General features: G+C 45.4%; 1 long non-coding RNA gene across 1 annotated transcript; it reads right to left on the reverse strand.

Annotated features, from left to right (window-relative positions):
• Window positions 1-242: 242 nt before the first annotated feature.
• Window positions 243-26,461, reverse strand: LOC144954407 (uncharacterized). The gene is made up of 4 exons (XR_013641183.1): window positions 26,327-26,461; window positions 13,629-13,708; window positions 9,551-9,678; window positions 243-338 (listed from the first exon to the last, which is right to left on the reverse strand). It is a non-coding gene; the product is annotated as an uncharacterized LOC144954407 (long non-coding RNA).

Below are 26,461 nucleotides of genomic sequence, written 5' to 3' on the forward strand. Positions count from 1 at the left end.
GTCTCTGTGTGTGTCTCTGTGTGTCTCTGTCTGTCTGTGTGTCTCTGTGTCTCTCTACTCACCATACAAGTGCGAGACTTCTCTCCGATGAAACTGTCCCTCAGCACCTGGGTGAGTCTCTGTGTGTCTCTGTGTGTGTCTCTGTGTGTCTCTCTCTGTGTCTCTGTGTGTATCTCTGTGTCTCTGTGTGTCTCTGTGTGTCTGTCTGTCCCTGTCTCTCTACTCACCATACAAGTGCGAGACTTCTCTCCGATGAAACTGTCCCTCAGCACCTGGGTGAGTTTGCTGGCGCGGAACGGAGTGTGGGCCTGGTTCTGTCCCAGCGCACGGATACACTCCTAGAGAGACAGACAGAGTGTAGTGTATAGTGTAGTGTATAGTGTAGTGTATAGTGTAGTAGTGTATAGTGTAGTAGTGTATAGTGTAGTGTAGTGTATAGTGTAGTGTATAGTGTAGTGTAGTGTATAGTGTAGTGTATAGTGTAGTGTAGTGTATAGTGTAGTGTAGTGTATAGTGTAGTAGTGTATAGTGTAGTAGTGTATAGTGTAGTAGTGTATAGTGTAGTAGTGTATAGTGTAGTAGTGTATAGTGTAGTGTAGTGTATAGTGTAGTAGTGTATAGTGTAGTGTAGTGTATAGTGTAGTGTATAGTGTAGTAGTGTATAGTGTAGTAGTGTATAGTGTAGTAGTGTATAGTGTAGTAGTGTATAGTGTAGTAGTGTATAGTGTAGTAGTGTATAGTGTAGTAGTGTATAGTGTAGTAGTGTATAGTGTATAGTGTAGTAGTGTATAGTGTAGTGTATAGTGTAGTGTAGTAGTGTATAGTGTAGTAGTGTATAGTGTAGTGTATAGTGTAGTAGTGTATAGTGTAGTGTATAGTGTAGTGTATAGTGTAGTGTATAGTGTAGTAGTGTAGTGTAGTGTGTATAGTGTAGTAGTGTATAGTGTAGTAGTGTATAGTGTAGTAGTGTATAGTGTAGTGTAGTAGTGTGTAGTGTAGTAGTGTATAGTGTAGTAGTGTGTAGTGTAGTAGTGTATAGTGTAGTAGTGTATAGTGTAGTGTATAGTGTAGTAGTGTATAGTGTAGTAGTGTATAGTGTAGTAGTGTATAGTGTAGTGTAGTGTATAGTGTAGTAGTGTATAGTGTAGTAGTGTATAGTGTAGTGTAGTGTATAGTGTAGTAGTGTGTAGTGTAGTAGTGTATAGTGTAGTAGTGTGTAGTGTAGTAGTGTATAGTGTAGTGTGTAGTGTAGTAGTGTATAGTGTAGTAGTGTGTAGTGTAGTAGTGTATAGTGTAGTAGTGTATAGTGTAGTGTAGTAGTGTATAGTGTAGTAGTGTATAGTGTAGTAGTGTATAGTGTAGTAGTGTATAGTGTAGTAGTGTATAGTGTAGTAGTGTATAGTGTAGTAGTGTATAGTGTAGTAGTGTATAGTGTAGTGTATAGTGTAGTGTATAGTGTAGTAGTGTATAGTGTAGTAGTGTATAGTGTAGTAGTGTATAGTGTAGTAGTGTATAGTGTAGTGTATAGTGTAGTAGTGTATAGTGTAGTAGTGTATAGTGTAGTGTATAGTGTAGTAGTGTATAGTGTAGTGTATAGTGTAGTGTATAGTGTAGTGTATAGTGTAGTGTATAGTGTAGTGTAGTAGTGTATAGTGTAGTAGTGTATAGTGTAGTGTATAGTGTAGTAGTGTATAGTGTAGTGTAGTAGTGTATAGTGTAGTGTATAGTGTAGTGTAGTAGTGTATAGTGTAGTAGTGTATAGTGTAGTGTAGTAGTGTCTAGTGTAGTAGTGTATAGTGTAGTGTATAGTGTAGTGTATAGTGTAGTGTATAGTGTAGTAGTGTATAGTGTAGTAGTGTAGTAGTGTATAGTGTAGTGGTGTATAGTGTAGTAGTGTAGTAGTGTATAGTGTAGTGTAGTAGTGTATAGTGTAGTAGTGTATAGTGTAGTAGTGTATAGTGTAGTGTAGTAGTGTATAGTGTATAGTGTAGTAGTGTATAGTGTAGTAGTGTATAGTGTAGTAGTGTATAGTGTAGTAGTGTATAGTGTAGTAGTGTATAGTGTAGTGTAGTAGTGTATAGTGTAGTAGTGTATAGTGTAGTAGTGTAGAGTGTAGTGTGGTAGTTTATAGTGTAGTAGTGTATAGTGTAGTGTATAGTGTAGTAGTGTAGTAGTGTAGTAGTGTAGTAGTGTATAGTGTAGTGTAGTAGTCTATAGTGTAGTGTAGTAGTGTATAGTGTAGTGTATAGTGTTGTAGTGTATAGTGTAGTAGTGTATAGTGTAGTAGTGTATAGTGTAGTGTATAGTGTAGTAGTGTATAGTGTAGTAGTGTATAGTGTAGTAGTGTATAGTGTAGTGTGTAGTGTAGTAGTGTATAGTGTAGTAGTGTATAGTGTAGTGTATAGTGTAGTAGTGTATAGTGTAGTAGTGTATAGTGTAGTAGTGTATAGTGTAGTAGTGTATAGTGTGTAGTGTATAGTGTAGTAGTGTATAGTGTAGTGTATAGTGTAGTAGTGTATAGTGTAGTGTAGTAGTGTATAGTGTAGTAGTGTATAGTGTATAGTGTAGTAGTGTATAGTGTAGTAGTGTATAGTGTAGTAGTGTATAGTGTAGTGTAGTAGTGTATAGTGTAGTAGTGTATAGTGTAGTAGTGTATAGTGTAGTAGTGTATAGTGTAGTAGTGTATAGTGTAGTGTATAGTGTAGTAGTGTATAGTGTAGTAGTGTATAGTGTAGTAGTGTATAGTGTATAGTGTAGTAGTGTAGTGTAGTAGTGTATAGTGTAGTGTAGTAGTGTATAGTGTAGTGTAGTAGTGTATAGTGTAGTGTAGTAGTGTATAGTGTATAGTGTAGTGTATAGTGTAGTAGTGTATAGTGTAGTAGTGTATAGTGTAGTAGTGTATAGTGTAGTGTATAGTGTAGTGTATAGTGTAGTAGTGTATAGTGTATAGTGTAGTGTAGTAGTGTATAGTGTAGTAGTGTATAGTGTAGTAGTGTATAGTGTAGTAGTGTATAGTGTAGTGTATAGTGTAGTGTATAGTGTAGTGTATAGTGTAGTAGTGTATAGTGTAGTAGTGTATAGTGTAGTGTATAGTGTAGTGTATAGTGTAGTGTATAGTGTAGTGTAGTAGTGTATAGTGTAGTAGTGTATAGTGTAGTGTATAGTGTAGTAGTGTATAGTGTAGTGTAGTAGTGTATAGTGTAGTGTATAGTGTAGTGTAGTAGTGTATAGTGTAGTAGTGTATAGTGTAGTGTAGTAGTGTCTAGTGTAGTAGTGTATAGTGTAGTGTATAGTGTAGTGTATAGTGTAGTGTATAGTGTAGTAGTGTAGTAGTGTATTAGTGTAGTAGTGTAGTAGTGTATAGTGTAGTGGTGTATAGTGTAGTAGTGTAGTAGTGTATAGTGTAGTGTAGTAGTGTATAGTGTAGTAGTGTATAGTGTAGTAGTGTATAGTGTAGTGTAGTAGTGTATAGTGTATAGTGTAGTAGTGTATAGTGTAGTAGTGTATAGTGTAGTAGTGTATAGTGTAGTAGTGTATAGTGTAGTGTAGTAGTGTATAGTGTAGTAGTGTATAGTGTAGTAGTGTAGAGTGTAGTGTGGTAGTTTATAGTGTAGTAGTGTATAGTGTAGTAGTGTAGTAGTGTAGTAGTGTAGTAGTGTATAGTGTAGTGTAGTAGTCTATAGTGTAGTGTAGTAGTGTATAGTGTAGTAGTGTATAGTGTAGTAGTGTATAGTGTAGTGTATAGTGTAGTAGTGTATAGTGTAGTAGTGTATAGTGTAGTAGTGTATAGTGTAGTAGTGTATAGTGTAGTGTGTAGTGTAGTAGTGTATAGTGTAGTAGTGTATAGTGTAGTGTATAGTGTAGTAGTGTATAGTGTAGTAGTGTATAGTGTAGTAGTGTATAGTGTAGTAGTGTATAGTGTGTAGTGTATAGTGTAGTAGTGTATAGTGTAGTGTATAGTGTAGTAGTGTATAGTGTAGTGTAGTAGTGTATAGTGTAGTAGTGTATAGTGTATAGTGTAGTAGTGTATAGTGTAGTGTAGTAGTGTATAGTGTAGTAGTGTATAGTGTAGTAGTGTATAGTGTAGTAGTGTATAGTGTAGTAGTGTATAGTGTAGTAGTGTATAGTGTAGTAGTGTATAGTGTAGTAGTGTATAGTGTAGTAGTGTATAGTGTAGTAGTGTATAGTGTAGTAGTGTATAGTGTAGTAGTGTATAGTGTAGTGTATAGTGTAGTAGTGTATAGTGTAGTAGTGTATAGTGTAGTAGTGTATAGTGTATAGTGTAGTAGTGTAGTGTAGTAGTGTATAGTGTAGTGTAGTAGTGTATAGTGTAGTGTAGTAGTGTATAGTGTAGTGTAGTAGTGTATAGTGTATAGTGTAGTGTATAGTGTAGTAGTGTATAGTGTAGTAGTGTATAGTGTAGTAGTGTATAGTGTAGTAGTGTATAGTGTAGTGTATAGTGTAGTAGTGTATAGTGTAGTAGTGTATAGTGTAGTAGTGTATAGTGTATAGTGTAGTAGTGTAGTGTAGTAGTGTATAGTGTAGTGTAGTAGTGTATAGTGTAGTGTAGTAGTGTATAGTGTAGTGTAGTAGTGTATAGTGTATAGTGTAGTGTATAGTGTAGTAGTGTATAGTGTAGTAGTGTATAGTGTAGTGTATAGTGTAGTGTATAGTGTAGTGTATAGTGTAGTAGTGTATAGTGTAGTGTATAGTGTATAGTGTAGTGTAGTAGTGTATAGTGTAGTGTATAGTGTAGTAGTGTATAGTGTAGTGTATAGTGTAGTGTATAGTGTAGTGTATAGTGTAGTGTATAGTGTAGTGTAGTAGTGTATAGTGTAGTAGTGTATAGTGTAGTGTATAGTGTAGTAGTGTATAGTGTAGTGTAGTAGTGTATAGTGTAGTGTATAGTGTAGTGTAGTAGTGTATAGTGTAGTAGTGTATAGTGTAGTGTAGTAGTGTCTAGTGTAGTAGTGTATAGTGTAGTGTATAGTGTAGTGTATAGTGTAGTGTATAGTGTAGTAGTGTAGTAGTGTATTAGTGTAGTAGTGTAGTAGTGTATAGTGTAGTGGTGTATAGTGTAGTAGTGTAGTAGTGTATAGTGTAGTGTAGTAGTGTATAGTGTAGTAGTGTATAGTGTAGTAGTGTATAGTGTAGTGTAGTAGTGTATAGTGTATAGTGTAGTAGTGTATAGTGTAGTAGTGTATAGTGTAGTAGTGTATAGTGTAGTAGTGTATAGTGTAGTAGTGTATAGTGTAGTGTAGTAGTGTATAGTGTAGTAGTGTATAGTGTAGTAGTGTAGAGTGTAGTGTGGTAGTTTATAGTGTAGTAGTGTATAGTGTAGTGTATAGTGTAGTAGTGTAGTAGTGTAGTAGTGTAGTAGTGTATAGTGTAGTGTAGTAGTCTATAGTGTAGTGTAGTAGTGTATAGTGTAGTGTATAGTGTTGTAGTGTATAGTGTAGTAGTGTATAGTGTAGTAGTGTATAGTGTAGTGTATAGTGTAGTAGTGTATAGTGTAGTAGTGTATAGTGTAGTAGTGTATAGTGTAGTGTGTAGTGTAGTAGTGTATAGTGTAGTAGTGTATAGTGTAGTGTATAGTGTAGTAGTGTATAGTGTAGTAGTGTATAGTGTAGTAGTGTATAGTGTAGTAGTGTATAGTGTAGTGTATAGTGTAGTAGTGTATAGTGTAGTGTAGTAGTGTATAGTGTAGTAGTGTATAGTGTATAGTGTAGTAGTGTATAGTGTAGTAGTGTATAGTGTAGTAGTGTATAGTGTAGTGTAGTAGTGTATAGTGTAGTAGTGTATAGTGTAGTAGTGTATAGTGTAGTAGTGTATAGTGTAGTAGTGTATAGTGTAGTGTATAGTGTAGTAGTGTATAGTGTAGTAGTGTATAGTGTAGTAGTGTATAGTGTATAGTGTAGTAGTGTAGTGTAGTAGTGTATAGTGTAGTGTAGTAGTGTATAGTGTAGTGTAGTAGTGTATAGTGTAGTGTAGTAGTGTATAGTGTATAGTGTAGTGTATAGTGTAGTAGTGTATAGTGTAGTAGTGTATAGTGTAGTAGTGTATAGTGTAGTGTATAGTGTAGTGTATAGTGTAGTAGTGTATAGTGTATAGTGTAGTGTAGTAGTGTATAGTGTAGTAGTGTATAGTGTAGTAGTGTATAGTGTAGTAGTGTATAGTGTAGTGTATAGTGTAGTGTATAGTGTAGTGTATAGTGTAGTAGTGTATAGTGTAGTAGTGTATAGTGTAGTGTATAGTGTAGTGTATAGTGTAGTGTATAGTGTAGTGTAGTAGTGTATAGTGTAGTAGTGTATAGTGTAGTGTATAGTGTAGTAGTGTATAGTGTAGTGTAGTAGTGTATAGTGTAGTGTATAGTGTAGTGTAGTAGTGTATAGTGTAGTAGTGTATAGTGTAGTGTAGTAGTGTCTAGTGTAGTAGTGTATAGTGTAGTGTATAGTGTAGTGTATAGTGTAGTGTATAGTGTAGTAGTGTAGTAGTGTATTAGTGTAGTAGTGTAGTAGTGTATAGTGTAGTGGTGTATAGTGTAGTAGTGTAGTAGTGTATAGTGTAGTGTAGTAGTGTATAGTGTAGTAGTGTATAGTGTAGTAGTGTATAGTGTAGTGTAGTAGTGTATAGTGTATAGTGTAGTAGTGTATAGTGTAGTAGTGTATAGTGTAGTAGTGTATAGTGTAGTAGTGTATAGTGTAGTAGTGTATAGTGTAGTGTAGTAGTGTATAGTGTAGTAGTGTATAGTGTAGTAGTGTAGAGTGTAGTGTGGTAGTTTATAGTGTAGTAGTGTATAGTGTAGTAGTGTAGTAGTGTAGTAGTGTAGTAGTGTATAGTGTAGTGTAGTAGTCTATAGTGTAGTGTAGTAGTGTATAGTGTAGTAGTGTATAGTGTAGTAGTGTATAGTGTAGTGTATAGTGTAGTAGTGTATAGTGTAGTAGTGTATAGTGTAGTAGTGTATAGTGTAGTAGTGTATAGTGTAGTGTGTAGTGTAGTAGTGTATAGTGTAGTAGTGTATAGTGTAGTGTATAGTGTAGTAGTGTATAGTGTAGTAGTGTATAGTGTAGTAGTGTATAGTGTAGTAGTGTATAGTGTAGTAGTGTATAGTGTGTAGTGTATAGTGTAGTAGTGTATAGTGTAGTGTATAGTGTAGTAGTGTATAGTGTAGTGTAGTAGTGTATAGTGTAGTAGTGTATAGTGTATAGTGTAGTAGTGTATAGTGTAGTGTAGTAGTGTATAGTGTAGTAGTGTATAGTGTAGTAGTGTATAGTGTAGTAGTGTATAGTGTAGTAGTGTATAGTGTAGTAGTGTATAGTGTAGTAGTGTATAGTGTAGTAGTGTATAGTGTAGTAGTGTATAGTGTAGTAGTGTATAGTGTAGTAGTGTATAGTGTAGTAGTGTATAGTGTAGTGTATAGTGTAGTAGTGTATAGTGTAGTAGTGTATAGTGTAGTAGTGTATAGTGTATAGTGTAGTAGTGTAGTGTAGTAGTGTATAGTGTAGTGTAGTAGTGTATAGTGTAGTGTAGTAGTGTATAGTGTAGTGTAGTAGTGTATAGTGTATAGTGTAGTGTATAGTGTAGTAGTGTATAGTGTAGTAGTGTATAGTGTAATAGTGTATAGTGTAGTAGTGTATAGTGTAGTGTATAGTGTAGTAGTGTATAGTGTAGTAGTGTATAGTGTAGTAGTGTATAGTGTATAGTGTAGTAGTGTAGTGTAGTAGTGTATAGTGTAGTGTAGTAGTGTATAGTGTAGTGTAGTAGTGTATAGTGTAGTGTAGTAGTGTATAGTGTATAGTGTAGTGTATAGTGTAGTAGTGTATAGTGTAGTAGTGTATAGTGTAGTGTATAGTGTAGTGTATAGTGTAGTGTATAGTGTAGTAGTGTATAGTGTAGTGTATAGTGTATAGTGTAGTGTAGTAGTGTATAGTGTAGTAGTGTATAGTGTAGTAGTGTATAGTGTAGTGTATAGTGTAGTGTATAGTGTAGTGTATAGTGTAGTAGTGTATAGTGTAGTGTATAGTGTAGTGTATAGTGTAGTAGTGTATAGTGTAGTAGTGTATAGTGTAGTAGTGTATAGTGTAGTAGTGTATAGTGTAGTAGTGTATAGTGTAGTAGTGTATAGTGTAGTAGTGTATAGTGTAGTAGTGTATAGTGTAGTAGTGTATAGTGTAGTAGTGTATAGTGTAGTAGTGTATAGTGTAGTGTATAGTGTAGTGTAGTAGTGTATAGTGTAGTAGTGTATAGTGTAGTAGTGTATAGTGTAGTGTATAGTGTAGTGTAGTAGTGTATAGTGTAGTAGTGTATAGTGTAGTGTAGTAGTGTATAGTGTAGTGTAGTAGTGTATAGTGTAGTGTAGTAGTGTATAGTGTAGTAGTGTATAGTGTAGTAGTGTATAGTGTAGTAGTGTATAGTGTAGTAGTGTATAGTGTAGTAGTGTATAGTGTAGTAGTGTATAGTGTAGTAGTGTATAGTGTAGTAGTGTATAGTGTAGTAGTGTATAGTGTAGTGTATAGTGTAGTGTAGTAGTGTATAGTGTAGTAGTGTATAGTGTAGTGTAGTAGTGTATAGTGTAGTGTATAGTGTATAGTGTAGTGTAGTAGTGTATAGTGTATAGTATAGTGTAGTAGTGTATAGTGTAGTAGTGTATAGTGTAGTAGTGTATAGTGTAGTAGTGTATAGTGTAGTGTAGTAGTGTATAGTGTAGTAGTGTATAGTGTAGTGTAGTAGTGTATAGTATAGTGTAGTAGTGTATAGTGTAGTGTATAGTGTAGTAGTGTATAGTGTAGTGTAGTAGTGTATAGTGTAGTGTAGTAGTGTATAGTGTAGTGTATAGTGTAGTAGTGTATAGTGTAGTAGTGTATAGTGTAGTGTATAGTGTAGTGTATAGTGTAGTGTATAGTGTAGTAGTGTATAGTGTAGTGTAGTAGTGTATAGTGTAGTGTATAGTGTAGTGTAGTAGTGTATAGTGTAGTGTAGTAGTGTATAGTGTAGTGTAGTAGTGTATAGTGTAGTAGTGTATAGTGTAGTGTAGTAGTGTATAGTGTAGTAGTGTTGTAGTGTATAGTGTAGTGTATAGTGTAGTGTAGTGTATAGTGTAGTGTATAGTGTAGTGTAGTAGTGTATAGTGTAGTGTATAGTGTAGTAGTGTATAGTGTAGTGTAGTAGTGTATAGTGTAGTAGTGTTGTAGTGTATAGTGTAGTGTATAGTGTAGTGTAGTGTATAGTGTAGTGTATAGTGTAGTGTAGTAGTGTATAGTGTAGTGTATAGTGTAGTAGTGTATAGTGTATAGTGTAGTAGTGTAGTAGTGTATAGTGTAGTGTATAGTGTAGTGTAGTAGTGTATAGTGTAGTGTATAGTGTAGTAGTGTATAGTGTAGTGTAGTAGTGTATAGTGTAGTAGTGTTGTAGTGTATAGTGTAGTGTATAGTGTAGTGTAGTAGTGTATAGTGTAGTGTATAGTGTAGTAGTGTATAGTGTATAGTGTAGTAGTGTAGTAGTGTATAGTGTAGTGTATAGTGTAGTGTAGTAGTGTATAGTGTAGTGTAACCTTGAGAGCTAACAGGCTCTTGTTGATCTCCGCCCCCTCGATGCGGGTGGTGCGATCGGCGCTGTTGGTGTCAGCACCTCGCTCACTGCCCGCCAGGTCCACCAGAGAGAAGGATCCGTGCAGACGCCCTGCACATAGACAGAGACACGGAGAGAGACAGAGAGACACAGAGACACACAGAGACACACAGAGACAGAGAGACACACAGAGACACACAGAGACACACAGAGACACACTGAGACACACTGAGAGACACGGAGAGAGACTCCCAGCCAGGTCCACCAGAGAGAAGGATCCATGCAGACGCCCTGCACATAGACAGAGACACGGAGAGAGACAGAGACACACAGAGACAGAGAGACACACTGAGACACACAGAGACACACTGAGACACACAGAGACACGCAGAGAGACACAGAGAGACACAGAGAGACACGGAGAGAGACTGCCCGCCAGGTCCACCAGAGAGAAGGATCCGTGAAGACGCCCTGCACACAGACAGAGACACGGAGAGAGACAGAGAGACACACTGAGACACACAGAGACACACAGAGACACTGAGACACACTGAGACACACAGAGACACACAGAGACACACTGAGACACACAGAGACACACAAAGACACACACAGAGACACACAGAGACACACACAGAGACACACAGAGAGACACAGAGACACGTGGAGACACACAGAGACACACTGAGACACACTGAGACACACAGAGACACACAGAGACACACAGAGAGACACACAGAGACACACAGAGACACACAGAGACACACAGAGAGACACACAGAGACACACAGAGAGACACGGAGACACACGGAGACACACAGAGACACACGGAGACACACGGAGACACACAGAGACACACAAAGACACACAGACACACAGAGACACACTGAGACACACAGAGACACACAGAGACACACAGAGACACACTGAGACACACTGAGACACACAGAGACACACTGAGACACACAGAGACACACAGAGACACACAGAGACACACAGAGACACACTGAGACACACTGAGACACACAGAGACACACAGAGACACACTGAGACACACAGAGACACACAAAGACACACACAGAGACACACAGAGACACACACAGAGACACACAGAGAGACACAGAGACACGTGGAGACACACAGAGACACACTGAGACACACTGAGACACACAGAGACACACAGAGACACACAGAGAGACACACAGAGACACACAGAGACACACAGAGACACACAGAGACACACAGAGAGACACACAGAGACACACGGAGACACACGGAGACACACAGAGACACACAAAGACACACAGACACACAGAGACACACTGAGACACACAGAGACACACAGAGACACACAGAGACACACTGAGACACACAGAGACACACAGAGACACACAGAGACACACAGAGACACACGGAGACACACAGAGACACACAGAGACACACAGAGACACACAGAGACACACAGAGACACACAGAGACACACGGAGACACACAGAGACACACAGAGACACACAGAGACACACAGAGACACACGGAGACACACGGAGACACACAGAGACACACAGAGACACACGGAGACACACAGAGACACACAGAGACACACAGAGACACACGGAGACACACGGAGACACACAGAGACACACAGAGACACACGGAGACACACGGAGACACACAGAGACACACAGAGACACACGGAGACACACAGAGACACACAGAGACACACAGAGACACACAGAGACACACAGAGACACACGGAGACACACAGAGACACACGGAGACACACAGAGACACACTGAGACACACAGAGACACAGAGACACACAGAGACATGGAGAGAGACACAGAGACACACGGACATGGAGAGAGACACAGAGACACACGGAGACACACACAGAGACACACACAGAGACACACAGAGACACACACAGAGACACACAGAGACACACAGAGACACACACAGAGACACACACAGAGACACACAGAGACACACACAGAGACACACACAGAGACACACACAGAGACACACAGAGAGACACACACAGAGACACACACAGAGACACACAGAGACACACACAGAGACACACACAGAGACACACACAGAGACACACAGAAAGACACACAGAGACACACAGAGAGACACACAGAGACACACAGAGAGACACACAGAGAGAGACACAGAGAGACACACAGAAAGACACACACAGAGACACAGAGAGACACACACAGAGAGACACAGAGACACACACAGAGACACACACAGAGAGAGACACAGAGACACACAGAGACACACAGAGAGAGACACACACAGAGACACACACAGAGACACACAGAGACACACAGAGACACACAGAGACACACAGAGACACACACAGAGACACACACAGAGACACACACAGAGACACACACAGAAAGACACACACAGAAAGACACACACAGAGACACACACAGAGACACACACAGAGACACACACAGAGACACACACAGAGACACACACAGAGACACACAGAGACACACAGAGACACACACAGAGACACACAGAGACACACACAGAGAGAGACACACAGAGACACACAGAGACACACACAGAGACACACACAGAGACACACAGAGAGAGACACACAGAGACACACAGAGACACACACAGAGACACACAGAGAGAGACACAGAGAGACAGACAGAAAGACACACAGAGAGAGACACACACAGAGAGACACAGAGACACACACAGAGACACACACAGAGAGACACACAGAGAGAGACACACAGAGACACACAGAGAGACACACAGAGAGACACACAGAGAGAGACACAGAGAGACACAGAGACACACACAGAGACACACAGAGAGAGACACACAGAGACACACAGAGACACACACAGAGACACACACAGAGAGAGACACAGAGACACACACAGAGACACACAGAGAGAGACACAGAGACACACAGACACACACACAGAGACACACACAGAGACACACAGAGACACACACAGACACACACACAGAGACACACTGAGAGACATGGAGACAGGAAGAAATAGACTCCAGGAGTGGTGGTGGAGTGAGTGAGTGGGTGAGTGAGTGGGTGAGTGAGTGAGTGGGTGAGTGAGTGGGTGAGTGAGTGGGTGAGTGAGTGGGTGAGTGAGTGAGTGGGTGAGTGAGTGGGTGAGTGAGTGGGTGAGTGAGTGAGTGGGTGAGTGAGTGGGTGAGTGAGTGGGTGAGTGAGTGAGTGGGTGAGTGAGTGAGTGGGTGAGTGAGTGGGTGAGTGAGTGGGTGAGTGAGTGGGTGAGTGAGTGGGTGAGTGAGTGAGTGGGTGAGTGAGTGGGTGAGTGAGTGAGTGGGTGAGTGAGTGAGTGGGTGAGTGAGTGGGTGAGTGAGTGGGTGAGTGAGTGGGTGAGTGAGTGAGTGGGTGAGTGAGTGGGTGAGTGAGTGGGTGAGTGAGTGGGTGAGTGAGTGGGTGGGTGAGTGAGTGAGTGGGTGAGTGAGTGGGTGAGTGAGTGAGTGAGTGGGTGAGTGAGTGAGTGAGTGAGTGGGTGAGTGAGTGAGTGGGTGAGTGAGTGAGTGGGTGAGTGAGTGGGTGAGTGAGTGAGTGAGTAGGTGAGTGAGTGAGTGAGTGGGTGAGTGAGTGAGTGAGTGGGTGAGTGAGTGAGTGGGTGAGTGAGTGGGTGGGTGAGTGAGTGAGTGAGTAGGTGAGTGAGTGAGTGAGTGAGTGAGTGGGTGAGTGAGTGGGTGAGTGAGTGGGTGAGTGAGTGGGTGAGTGAGTGGTGGAGTGAGTGAGTGAGTGAGTGGGTGAGTGAGTGAGTGAGTGAGTGCATGAGTGAGTGGTTGAGTGAGTGAGTGAGTGGGTGAGTGAGTGAGTGAGTGGGTGAGTGAGTGAGTGGGTGAGTGAGTGAGTGAGTGAGTGCATGAGTGAGTGGTTGAGTGAGTGAGTGAGTGGGTGAGTGAGTGAGTGAGTGGGTGAGTGAGTGAGTGAGTGGGTGAGTGAGTGAGTGAGTGAGTGTGAGTGAGTGAGTGAGTGAGTGGTGGACTAAGTGGTGGACTAAGTGGTGGAGTGGAGGTACCTGAATCTGTTTTGAGGAGGAGCTGGAACACAGCGTGGGAGCGTGACGAGTGAGGGTTGGCAGATGTCTGTCCAGACGTTCTGCACACACAGACACACACACACAGACACACACAGACACACACACACACACACAGACACACACAGACACACACACAGACACACACACAGACACACACACACACAGACACACACACAGACACACACACACACACACAGACACACACAGACACACACACACACACACAGACACACACACACAGACACACACAGACACACACACACACACAGACACACACAGACACACACACACACACACAGTCACACACACACACAGACACACACACACACACACAGACACACACACACACAGACACACACAGACACACACACAGACACACACACACACACATACACACACACACAGTCACACACACAGACACACACACAGTCACACACACAGACACACACACACAGTCACACACACAGACACACACACACACAGACACACACAGACAGACACACACACACAGACACACACAGAACCAGACCCACACAGACACACACACGCACACACAGAGACACAGACACACACAGACACACACACACAGTCACACACACACACAGACATACACAGGCACACACACACACAGACACAGACACACACATACACACACACACAGTCACACACACACAGTCACACACACACACACAGACACACACACACAGTCACACACACAGACACACACACACAGTCACACACACAGACACACACACAGTGTAGTGTGTGTGTAGGTGTGTAGGTGTGTGTGTCTACAGGTGTAGTTACAGGTGTAGCTGTGTGTGTGTACAGGTGTGTGTGTGTAGTGTGTGTGTATGTGTGTGTTTGTAGGTGTGTGTAGGTGTGTGTGTAGGTGTGTGTGTACAGGTGTAGCTGTGTGTGTAGTGTATGTGTGTAGGTGTAGTGTGTAGTGTCTACAGGTGTGTGTGTACAGGTGTGTACAGGTGTGTGTGTACAGGTGTAGTGTCTACAGGTGTAGTGTGTAGTTTGTGTGTGTGTACAGGTGTGTAGCTGTAGTAGTGTGTGTAGTGTGTGTGTGTGTGTAGTGTGTAGTGTGTGTGTGTGTACAGGTGTGTAGCTGTAGCTGTAGTAGTGTGTGTAGAGTGTGTGTGTAGGTGTAGTGTGTAGTGTGTGTGTGTGTGTACAAGTGTAGTGTGTGTGTACAGGTGTGTGTGTTTGTACAGGTGTGTAGCTGTAGCTGTAGTAGTGTGTGTAGTGTGTGTGTGTGTGTAGTGTGTAGTGTGTAGTGTGTGTGTACAGGTGTGTAGCTGTAGCTGTAGTTGTGTGTGTGTGTGTGTACAGGTGTAGCTGTGTGTGTAGGTGTGTGTGTGTAGGTGTGTGTGTACAGGTGTGTGTGTGTGTGTATGTGTGTGTTTGTGTGTGTACAGGTGCAGCTGTGTGTGTAGTGTGTGTGTAGGTGTAGTGTGTGTATGTGTGTACAGGTGTGTGTGTGTGTACAGGTGTGTGTGTGTGTGTACAGGTGTAGTGTCTACAGGTGTGTGTGTGTGTAGCTGTGTGTGTGTGTGTGTGTACAGGTGTAGCTGTGTGTGTAGGTGTGTGTGTGTAGGTGTAGTGTGCAGTGTGTCTACAGGTGTAGTGTGTGTGTACAGGTGTGTGTGTACAGGTGTGTGTGTGTGTAGCTGTGTGTGTGTGTGTGTAGCTGTGTGTGTGTGTGTGTGTAGCTGTGTGTGTAGTGTGTGTGTGTGTAGCTGTGTGTGTGTAGCTGTGTGTGTGTGTAGCTGTGTGTGTGTGTAGCTGTGTGTGTGTGTAGGTGTGTGTGTGTAGTTGTGTGTGTGTGTAGCTGTGTGTGTGTGTAGCTGTGTGTGTGTGTGTAGCTGTGTGTGTGTGTGTAGCTGTGTGTGTGTGTGTAGCTGTGTGTGTGTGTGTGTAGCTGTGTGTGTGTGTGTGTAGCTGTGTGTGTGTGTGTAGCTGTGTGTGTGTGTAGCTGTGTGTGTAGTGTGTGTGTGTGTAGCTGTGTGTGTGTGTGTAGCTGTGTGTGTGTGTGTGTAGCTGTGTGTGTAGTGTGTGTGTGTAGCTGTGTGTGTGTAGTGTGTGTGTGTGTAGCTGTGTGTGTGTGTAGGTGTGTGTGTGTAGCTGTGTGTGTGTGTAGCTGTGTGTGTGTGTGTAGCTGTGTGTGTGTGTGTGTGTAGGTGTGTGTGTGTGTGTAGCTGTGTGTGTGTGTAGCTGTGTGTGTGTGTAGCTGTGTGTGTGTGTAGCTGTGTGTGTGTGTGTGTAGCTGTGTGTGTGTGTGTGTAGCTGTGTGTGTGTGTAGCTGTGTGTGTGTGTGTGTACAGGTGTAGCTGTGTGTGTAGGTGTAGTGTGTAGTGTGTCTACAGGTGTAGTGTCTACAGGTGTAGTGTGTGTGTACAGGTGTGTGTGTGTACAGGTGTGTGTGTACAGGTGTGTGTGTGTACAGGTGTAGTTACAGGTGTAGTGTCTACAGGTGTAGTGTGTGTAGTGTGTGTGTTTGTGTGTGTACAGGTGTAGGTGTAGCTGTAGTGTGTACAGGTGTAGCTGTGTGTGTGTACAGGTGTGTGTGTAGGGGTGTGTGTGTGTAGTTGTGTGTGTGTATACAGGTGTGGTTGTGTGTGTAATGTGTGTAGGTGTGTGTGTAGGTGTGTGTGTCTGTGTGTGTGTGTCTGTGTGTAGGTGTGTGTGTAGGTGTGTATGTAGGTGTGTGTGTAGGTGTGTGTGTGTGTGTAGGTGTAGCTGTGTGTGTGTACAGGTGTGTGTGTGTAGGTGCGTGTCTGTGTGTAGGTGCGTGTGTGTGTGTCTGTGTAGGTGTGGTGTGTGTGTGTAGGTGTGTGTGTGTGTGTGTGTAGGTGTGTGTGTGTGTGTAGGTGTGTGTGTGTGTGTAGGTGTGTGTGTGTGTGTGTGTAGGTGTGTGTGTGTAGGTGTGTGTGTGTGTGTGTGTAGGTGTGTGTGTGTGTGTGTGTAGGTGTGTGTGTGTGTGTGTGTGTAGGTGTGTGTGTGTGTGTGTAGGTGTGTGTGTGTGTGTAGGTGTGTGTGTGTGTGTGTGTAGGTGTGTGTGTGTGTGTGTGTGTGTGTGTAGTGTGTGTGTAGGTGTTTGTGTGTGTATGTGTGTGTGTGTGTAGCTGTGTGTGTGTGTGTGTAGCTGTGTGTGTGTGTGTGTAGCTGTGTGTGTGTGTGTAGCTGTGTGTGTGTGTGTAGCTGTGTGTGTGTGTGTGTACAGGTGTAGCTGTGTGTGTAGGTGTGTATGTGTGTAGGTGTAGTGTGTCTACAGGTGTAGTGTGTGTGTACAGGTGTGTGTGTGTACAGGTGTGTGTGTGTACAGGTGTAGTGTGTGTGTAGGTGTGTGTGTAGGTGTGTGTATGTGTGTAGTTGTGTGTGTATACAGGTGTGTGTGTGTGTGTAGGTGTGTGTGTAGGTGTGTGTGTAGGTGTGTGTGTAGGTGTGTGTGTCTGTGTGTGTGTGTGTAGGTGTGTGTGTAGGTGTGTGTAGGTGTGTAGGTGTAGCTGTGTGTGTGTACAGGTGTGTGTGTGTAGCTGTGTGTGTGTAGCTGTGTGTGTGTGTGTGTGTAGCTGTGTGTGTGTGTGTAGCTGTGTGTGTGTGTAGGGGTGTGTGTGTGTAGTTGTGTGTGTGTATACAGGTGTGGTTGTGTGTGTAATGTGTGTAGGTGTGTGTGTAGGTGTGTGTGTCTGTGTGTGTGTGTCTGTGTGTAGGTGTGTGTGTAGGTGTGTATGTAGGTGTGTGTGTAGGTGTGTGTGTGTGTGTAGGTGTAGCTGTGTGTGTGTACAGGTGTGTGTGTGTAGGTGCGTGTCTGTGTGTAGGTGCGTGTGTGTGTGTCTGTGTAGGTGTGGTGTGTGTGTGTAGGTGTGTGTGTGTGTGTAGGTGTGTGTGTGTGTAGGTGTGTGTGTGTGTAGGTGTGTGTGTGTGTGTAGGTGTGTGTGTGTGTGTGTGTGTAGGTGTGTGTGTGTAGGTGTGTGTGTGTGTAGGTGTGTGTGTGTGTGTGTAGGTGTGTGTGTGTGTGTGTGTGTGTGTAGGTGTGTGTGTGTGTAGGTGTGTGTGTGTGTGTGTAGGTGTGTGTGTGTGTAGGTGTGTGTGTGTGTGTGTAGGTGTGTGTGTGTGTGTAGTGTGTGTGTAGGTGTTTGTGTGTGTATGTGTGTGTGTGTAGCTGTGTGTGTGTGTGTAGCTGTGTGTGTGTGTGTAGCTGTGTGTGTGTGTAGCTGTGTGTGTGTGTGTGTGTGTACAGGTGTAGCTGTGTGTGTAGGTGTGTGTGTGTGTAGGTGTAGTGTGTCTACAGGTGTAGTGTGTGTGTACAGGTGTGTGTGTGTACAGGTGTGTGTGTGTACAGGTGTAGTGTGTGTGTAGGTGTGTGTGTAGGTGTGTGTATGTGTGTAGTTGTGTGTGTATACAGGTGTGTGTGTAGTGTGTATAGGTGTGTGTGTAGGTGTGTGTGTAGGTGTGTGTGTAGGTGTGTGTGTAGGTGTGTAGGTGTAGCTGTGTGTGTGTACAGGTGTGTGTGTGTAGGTGCGTGTGTGTGTGTAGGTGCGTGTGTGTGTGTCTGTGTGTGTGGTGTGTGTGTGTAGGTGTGTGTGTCTGTGTGTGTGTGTGTAGGTGTGTGTGTGTGTGTAGGTGTGTGTGTGTGTGTAGGTGTGTGTGTGTAGGTGTGTGTGTGTAGGTGTGTGTGTGTAGGTGTGTGTGTGTGTGTGTGTAGGTGTGTGTATGTGTAGGTGTGTGTGTGTAGGTGTGTGTGTGTAGGTGTGTGTGTGTGTGTAGGTGTGTGTGTGTAGGTGTGTGTGTGTGTAGGTGTGTGTGTGTGTGTAGGTGTGTGTGTGTAGGTGTGTCTGTGTGTGTGTATCTGTGTGTGTGTGTCTGTGTAGGTGTGTGTGTGTGTGTGTGTAGGTGTGTGTGTGTGTGTGTGTAGGTGTGTGTGTGTGTGTAGGTGTGTGTGTGTGTAGGTGTGTGTGTGTGTAGGTGAGTGTGTGTGTAGGTGTGTGTGTGTAGCTGTGTGTGTGTAGCTGTGTGTGTGTGTGTGTAGCTGTGTGTGTGTGTGTGTAGCTGTGTGTGTGTGTAGGTGTGTGTGTAGGTGTAGTGTGTCTACAGGTGTAGTGTGTGTGTACAGGTGTGTGTGTGTACAGGTGTAGTTACAGGTGTGTGTGTACAGGTGTAGTGTGTGTGTACAGGTGTGTGTGTGTGTACAGGTGTGTGTGTACAGGTGTGTGTGTACAGGTGTGTGTGTCTACAGGTGTAGTTACAGGTGTAGTGTCTACAGGTGTGTGTGTGTACAGGTGTAGTGTGTGTACAGGTGTAGTGTGTGTACAGGTGTAGTTACAGGTGTAGTGTCTACAGGTGTGTGTGTGTAGGTGTAGTGTGTGTATGTGTGTGTGTGTACAGGTGTGTGTGTGTACAGGTGTGTGTGTGTACAGGTGTGTGTGTGTCTACAGGTGTAGTTACAGGTGTAGTGTCTACAGGTGTGTGTGTGTACAGGTGTAGTGTGTGTACAGGTGTGTGTGTGTACAGGTGTAGTGTGTGTGTACAGGTGTGTGTGTGTACAGGTGTGTGTGTGTACAGGTGTAGTGTGTGTACAGGTGTAGTTACAGGTGTGTGTGTACAGGTGTAGTGTGTGTGTACAGGTGTGTGTGTGTACAGGTGTGTGTGTGTCTACAGGTGTAGTTACAGGTGTAGTGTCTACAGGTGTGTGTGTACAGGTGTAGTGTGTGTCTACAGGTGTAGTGTGTGTACAGGTGTAGTTACAGGTGTGTGTGTACAGGTGTAGTGTGTGTGTACAGGTGTGTGTGTGTACAGGTGTGTGTGTGTACAGGTGTGTGTGTGTGTCTACAGGTGTAGTTACAGGTGTAGTGTCTACAGGTGTGTGTGTGTACAGGTGTAGTGTGTAGCTGTGTGTGTGTGTACAGGTGTAGTGTGTGTAGCTGTGTGTGTGTGTACAGGTGTAGCTGTGTGTGTAGTGTGTGTGTACAGGTGTAGTGTGTGTAGTGTGTGTGTGTGTGTACAGGTGTAGAGTGTGTAGTGTGTGTGTGTGTGTACAGGTGTAGTGTGTAGCTGTGTGTGTGTGTACAGGTGTAGAGTGTGTAGTGTGTGTAGTGTGTGTGTACAGGTGTAGTGTGTGTAGTGTGTGTGTGTGTACAGGTGTAGCTGTGTGTAGTGTGTGTGTGTGTACAGGTGTAGTGTGTGTAGTGTGTGTGTGTGTACAGGTGTAGAGTGTGTAGTGTGTGTGTGTGTGTACAGGTGTAGTGTGTAGCTGTGTGTGTGTACAGGTGTAGTGTGTGTAGCTGTGTGTGTGTACAGGTGGAGCTGTGTGTGTAGTGTGTGTGTACAGGTGTAGTGTGTGTAGTGTGTGTGTGTAGAGGTGTAGTGTGTGTAGTGTGTGTGTGTGTGTACAGGTGTAGCTGTGTGTAGTGTGTGTGTGTGTGTGTACAGGTGTAGTGTGTGTAGCTGTGTGTGTGTGTGTGTACAGGTGTAGCTGTGTGTGTAGTGTGTGTGTACAGGTGTAGTGTGTGTAGTGTGTGTGTGTAGAGGTGTAGTGTGTGTAGTGTGTGTGTGTGTGTACAGGTGTAGCTGTGTGTAGTGTGTGTGTGTGTGTGTACAGGTGTAGTGTGTGTAGCTGTGTGTGTGTGTGTGTACAGGTGTAGCTGTGTGTGTAGTGTGTGTGTACAGGTGTAGTGTGTGTAGTGTGTGTGTGTGTAGAGGTGTAGTGTGTGTAGTGTGTGTGTACAGGTGTAGTGTGTGTAGTGTGTGTGTGTACAGGTGTAGTGTGTACAGGTGTAGTGTGTGTAGTGTGTGTGTGTGTACAGGTGTAGGTGTAGCTGTAGTGTGTACAGGTGTAGCTGTAGTGTGTACAGGTGTAGTGTGTGTAGTGTGTGTGTGTATACAGGTGTGTTTGTGTGTGTAGGGGTGTGTGTAGTGTGTGTGTGTGTACAGGTGTGTGTGTGTGCAGGTGTGTGTGTGTACATGTGTGTGTGTCTGCAGGTGTGTGTGTAGCTGTGTGTACAGGTGTAGTGTGTAGGTGTGTACAGGTGTAGTGTGTGTGTAGGTGTGTGTAGGTGTGTCTGTGTGTGTGTGTAGGTGTGTCTGTGTGTGTGTGTAGGTGTGTCTGTGTGTGTGTGTAGGTGTGTGTGTGTGTGTAGGTGTGTGTGTGTAGGTGTGTGTGTGTGTGTGTAGGTGTGTGTGTGTGTGTAGGTGTGTGTGTGTGTAGGTGTGTGTGTGTGTAGGTGTGTGTGTGTGTAGGTGTGTGTGTGTGTGTGGTGTGTGTGTGTGTAGGTGTGTGTGTGTGTAGGTGTGTGTAGTGTGTGTGTAGGTGTGTGTAGGTGTATGTTTGTAGGTATGTGTGTGTGTGTGTGTAGCTGTGTGTGTGTGTCTGTGTGTGTGTGTGTAGGTGTGTGTGTGTGTAGGTGTGTGTGTGTGTAGGTGTGTGTGTGTGTGTAGGTGTGTGTGTGTGTAGGTGTGTGTGTGTAGGTGTGTGTGTAGGTGTGTGTGTGTGTGCAGGTGTGTGTGTGTGTAGGTGTGTGTGTGTGTGTAGGTGTGTGTGTGAAGGTGTGTGTGTGTGTGTGTGTAGGTGTGTGTGTGTGTGTAGGTGTGTGTGTGTGTGTGTAGGTGTGTGTGTGTGTGTAGGTGTGTGTGTGTGTAGGTGTGTGTGTGTGTGTGTAGGTGTGTGTGTGTAGGTGTGTGTGTGTGTGTGTAGGTGTGTGTGTGTAGGTGTGTGTGTGTGTAGGTGTGTGTAGGTGTGTGTGTGTAGGTGTGTGTGTGTGTAGGTGTGTGTCCGGCAAAACAACCTCCTACCTCCTCGCGGTGCCGGACGGGCAACACTGTCGTGGGCAGTGCTGTGGGGGGAGGGCCAATGCCCATTGGCCTCTCCCCTCATGGCGTCTGTGACCACCACAGTGGCTAAACGGGGGCTCTGGACGGGTGCGAGGGGCTGGTAACCCCTCCACCTTCAATTAACCACCACTAAACTACGAAGTAAACATAAACCTGTAATTAATAAGCTTGTGCCGGAGGCCCCGGGGGGTCAGGCTTTTATGACGTCTCCTGGCCAAACCCCATTTGGCGGAGCCAGGAGATTGAATTTTAACCCTCGGGGCTCCTCCAGAAACAACGAAAAACCATTGCGGATGGCCACGTGGAATGTTCGAACGCTCACTGCGGAGGAGAGGCTGCCACTCCTCTGTCGGGAGCTGGACCGGTACCGCCTGGATCTCTGTGGCATTCAGGAGGTCCGGTGGACCGGTTCTGGCTCCTGCCACCATGAGGGGTGGACAGTCCTCTACTCGGGGCAGGAGACTGCCAAACAACAGGGTGTGGCTCTTCTTCTGAACAAAAGAATGAAGGGGGCGTGGGAGCGTGGCGGAGAGGTGTGGGAAGCTGTAAGCCCCAGGCTACTTTGGGCTCGCCTTCCCATCAACCAGAGGCGAGGAGTGGTGGTCGTGGTTACTTATGCCCCCACCGAAGACGAACATCTGTGGAGGGATGCAGGCAAAGCCGATGAGTCGGACGCTTTCTATGACCTCCTGTCACAGGTGCTGGCTAAAGTGGCCACTCGGGACAGAGTCATCTTGTTGGGTGACTTCAATGCCCGAGTTGGTCATGATACTGGCACCTGGTCTGGAGTGATTGGAAGGCATGGGCCAGATCAGCTCAATAATAACGGTAGGAGGCTGCTAGATTTTTGTGCAGCCCATGGGCTTGTAATTACCAACACGCTCTTCCGGCATCGGCGCATCCACACAACATCATGGATGCATGCCGGGTCCAAGCAAGAACATCTGCTGGACTACGTAGTGACGGACCAGCGGATGCGAGCCCATGTCCTTGACACCAGGACCTACCGTGGAGCTGATCTGCCCTCTGACCATCGACTAGTCATCTGTAAGATGCGCCTGCCATTCTTCCACTCCGGTGGTGGGTGTACACCCAGGATCCCATTCCAACCAAAAGTGGCCTGGTCTAAGTTAGCTGATGAAAGTTGCAAGCGAGAATTTCATCATCGCTTGCAGCTGGGGTTGGCATCGTCCCCCACTCCACCTGATGTCGAGGGTAAATGGGCGAGGTTTAAGACTGTGACTCATGCAGCTGCAATGGCTGCTTTGGGTACGCGGTCCAGACCTCCCCGGGAACCCTGGCTGACGGAGGAGGTGTTCAGGTTAATTGAGAAAAAGCGACAGGCCCACTCTCATCGCCTACAGCATCCCACGTCAGAGAATGAGGAGGTTTACCGCAGTCTTCGCTCGGAGGTTCGGAGAGCCGTGAGGCGCTGTAAGGATGGGTGGTGGTCGCGGGTTGCTGAGGAGATGGAGTCTGCCTCAGTGGCCCGCGATCACAAATCACTATTTAACTCCATCAAAAAAGTAACCTGCAGCGCCACACCTATTACCATCATTAGAGGAAAAAACGGTGATCCAATCTCCGACCCCCAGGAAAAGGTTTGCAGATTTGCTGAGCATTTCTGTGAGGTCCTGGGGGAGGGAAAATCTCTCAGCCAGGAAAACATCATGGCACAAAGTGGGGATAACCCTGCTGAGGCTGCGGTGCCTCAAATATTGGAAGAGGTCACCCCCTGTGAGTGGCTGGCTGAGGTACCGGCTGTTGAGGAAGTACTGAGGGCGATCCGGAGTCTGAGACCAGGGAAGGCACCGGGCAGAGATGATCTCCCAGGCGAAATGCTGAGGGAGGGTGGCGTTTGTGCACAGACTGCCCTATATGACATCATAACAACAGTCTGGACCACTGGACGGGTTCCGCAGGACTGGAAGGATGCCCTGGTGGTCCCCCTCTTTAAGAAGGGGGACCGTACCGACTGTAACAACTACAGGGGCATCTCACTCCTCAGTGTGCCGGGTAAGGTCCTGGCAAGGATTATTCAACATCGCCTTGCTAGGCATGCTGAGGAGAGGCTTGCGGAGCCCCAATGTGGTTTCAGGAAAGGGCGGTCCTGCACAGATGCCATATTTTCTGTCCGTCTGCTACAGCAGAGGTGTAGGGAATTCCAAAAAGACCTACATCTCTGCTTTATTGACCTGGTCAAGGCCTATGATACCATCAGTAGGACTGGGCTCTGGGTTGTTCTTCGTGCTTTCGGAGTCCCTGACCCTCTGCTCACGATCATTAAGGACCTTCATGATGGTGAGCGGGCCCGGGTAAAACTACGTGGCCGGGAGTCGGAGCCTTTCCCTGTACACCTTGGGGTGCGACAGGGATGTCCTCTGGCTCCCACATTATTTAACATCTATTTCGACTGCGTAGTTCGTGAAGCCTTCAATAGCTGTACCGGGGGAATTACCATTTGGTACAGATACAATGGGAGGCTGATCGACGCCCGGGTGCGATCAAGGGATGGCTCCCTATTGGTCAACCACGTTATGTATGCCGATGATTTGGTAATAGCTGCTCATTCAGAAGAGGAGTTGGAGACGCTGCTGCTGAGACTGGAGCGTGCCACTAAGAGGTGGGGCCTTACCATCAGCCCCACCAAAACTAAGCACCTGCCTGGGTATTTTGTACCATCGGGCACTCCGCCCCCACAACTCCCAATCGGTGATGGGGCAGTTGTGGAGAGAGTAGAGAGTTTCCCATACCTGGGCAGTGTGCTCATGACCGGCTCCAGTTTATCAGCAGAGGTCTCACTCCGAATCAGTCGAGCGGCAATATCTTTTCATCGGTTGCGTAACGCTGTGTGGAAGCTACCTGGTCTGTCGCTCCGCACGAAGCTTCAGGTCTTCTCGGCCACGGTCATTCCCTCCCTTCTCTATGCTTGCGAAACGTGGACCCCCCTAGTGGAGCATCTTCGCCGGTTGGAAACATTTAGGCTGGCCTGCCTACGATCCATCCTGGGTTTAACCAGGCTGGATTGTGTGAGGAGCTCACAAGTCCTTGAAAGATCTGGGCAAAGTCCCATCAGTGAGCTCCTCCGGCAGGCAAGGCTGCGTTGGCTGGGTCATGTAGCCCGCATGCCCAGCCACCGCATGCCTAAACAGCTTTTGTTCGGCCGGATCGAGGGGGCTAAACGGGCGCGGCACGGGCTAGAGAAGAGATGGAGTGATGTGGTACAGGAGGACGTGGAGCTGAGTGGACTTGCCGATGACTGGTACCAGCGGTGTCAAGATCGGCCTCAGTGGAGGAGGCTCGTGAAGGACGCTACTGGGCAGTTGGAGGCAGTCGCCCTCCAACAACAACGGAGGGCGGAGGAGCGACGCTCACAACAACGAGCGGAGCGCCGGGTGGCTAAAGCACAGCAAGTTGGCACAGTAGGGGGCACAGGTGGTGCATCAGCCAGTCATCTCGGTCATCTCGGTCAGTCGACCCGTGGCACCTGGGTCTGCCCCGTGACCTCCTGCCAGCGGGCGTTCGACACTTCACGTGGCCTCAAGGTGCACATGGCCTGGCACAAGCGTCGTGGTGACGTCACCGCCACTTAGTGGCGAATGGCGGTTGTTGTTGTTGTTGTTGTGTAGGTGTGTGTGTGTAGGTGTGTGTGTGTGTAGGTGTGTGTGTAGGTGTGTGTGTAGGTGTGTGTGTAGGTGTGTGTGTGTAGGTGTGTGTGTAGGTGTGTGTGTAGGTGTAGGTGTGTGTAGGTGTGTGTGTGTCTGTGTGGTGTGTGTACAGGTGTGTAGGTGTAGGTGTGTGTGTGTGTAGGTGTGTGTGTGTGTCTGTGTGTGTAGGTGTGTGTGTGTGTGTGTAGGTGTGTGTGTGTGTAGGTGTGTGTGCGTGTACAGGTGTGTGTGTAGGTGTGTGTGTGTGTAGGTGTGTGTGTGTAGGTGTGTGTGTGTAGGTGTGTGTGTGTAGGTGTGTGTGTGTAGGTGTGTGTGTGTAGGTGTAGGTGTGTGTGAAGGTGTGTGTTTGTGTGTGTAGGTGTGTGTGTAGGTGTGTCTGTGTGTGTGTACAGGTGTGTGTGTGTGTGTAGGTGTGTGTGTGTCTGTGTGTGTAAAGGTGTAGTGTGTGTACAGGTGTGTGTGTAGGTGTGTGTGTGTAGGTGTGTGTGTGTGTAGGTGTAGGTGTGTAGGTGTGTGTGTGTGTAGGTGTGTGTGTGTAGGTGTGTCTGTGTGTGTGTACAGGTGTGTGTGTGTGTAGGTGTGTGTGTGTCTGTGTGTGTACAGGTGTGTGTGTAGGTGTGTGTGTAGGTGTGTGTAGGTGTGTGTGTAGGTGTGTGTGTGTAGGTGTGTGTGTGTGTGTGTAGGTGTGTGTGTGTAGGTGTGTGTGTGTGTGTGTAGGTGTGTGTGTGTAGGTGTGTGTGTGTAGGTGTGTGTGTGTGTACAGGTGTAGTGTGTGTGTAGGTGTGTGTGTAGGTGTGTGTGTAGGTGTGTGTGTAGGTGTGTGTGTGTAGGTGTGTGTGTAGGTGAGTGTGTGTAGGTGTGTGTGTGTAGGTGTGTGTGTGTAGGTGTGTGTGTGTAGGTGTGTGTCTGTGTGTGTGTAGGTGTGTGTAGGTGTAGGTGTGTGTGTAGGTGTAGGTGTGTGTGTAGGTATGTGTTTAGGTGTGTGTGTGTAGGTGTGTGTGTGTGTGTAGGTGTGTGTGTGTAGGTGTGTGTGTAGGTGTGTGTGTGTAGGTGTGTGTGTAGGTGTGTGTAGGTGTGTGTGTAGGTGTGTGTAGGTGTGTGTGTAGTGTGTGTCTGTATGTGTAGGTGTGTGTGTACAGGTGTGTGTGTGTACAGGTGTGTGTGTATCACCTGGCACAGGAAGCTGTGTTCAACAAGCTCATCACGTGCTCAGGCGAGGTCACCTGCATCAGGTGCAGCCCAACCAACTGCACCTGCTGCTTCCCGTCCTCCAGAACACGCAACTTGGCCTTGCCGTGCAGCAAG

The sequence above is a fragment of the Lampetra fluviatilis genome, unplaced genomic scaffold, assembly GCF_964198595.1.
Source record: "Lampetra fluviatilis unplaced genomic scaffold, kcLamFluv1.1 SCAFFOLD_708, whole genome shotgun sequence".
NCBI lineage: Eukaryota > Metazoa > Chordata > Hyperoartia > Petromyzontiformes > Petromyzontidae > Lampetra > Lampetra fluviatilis.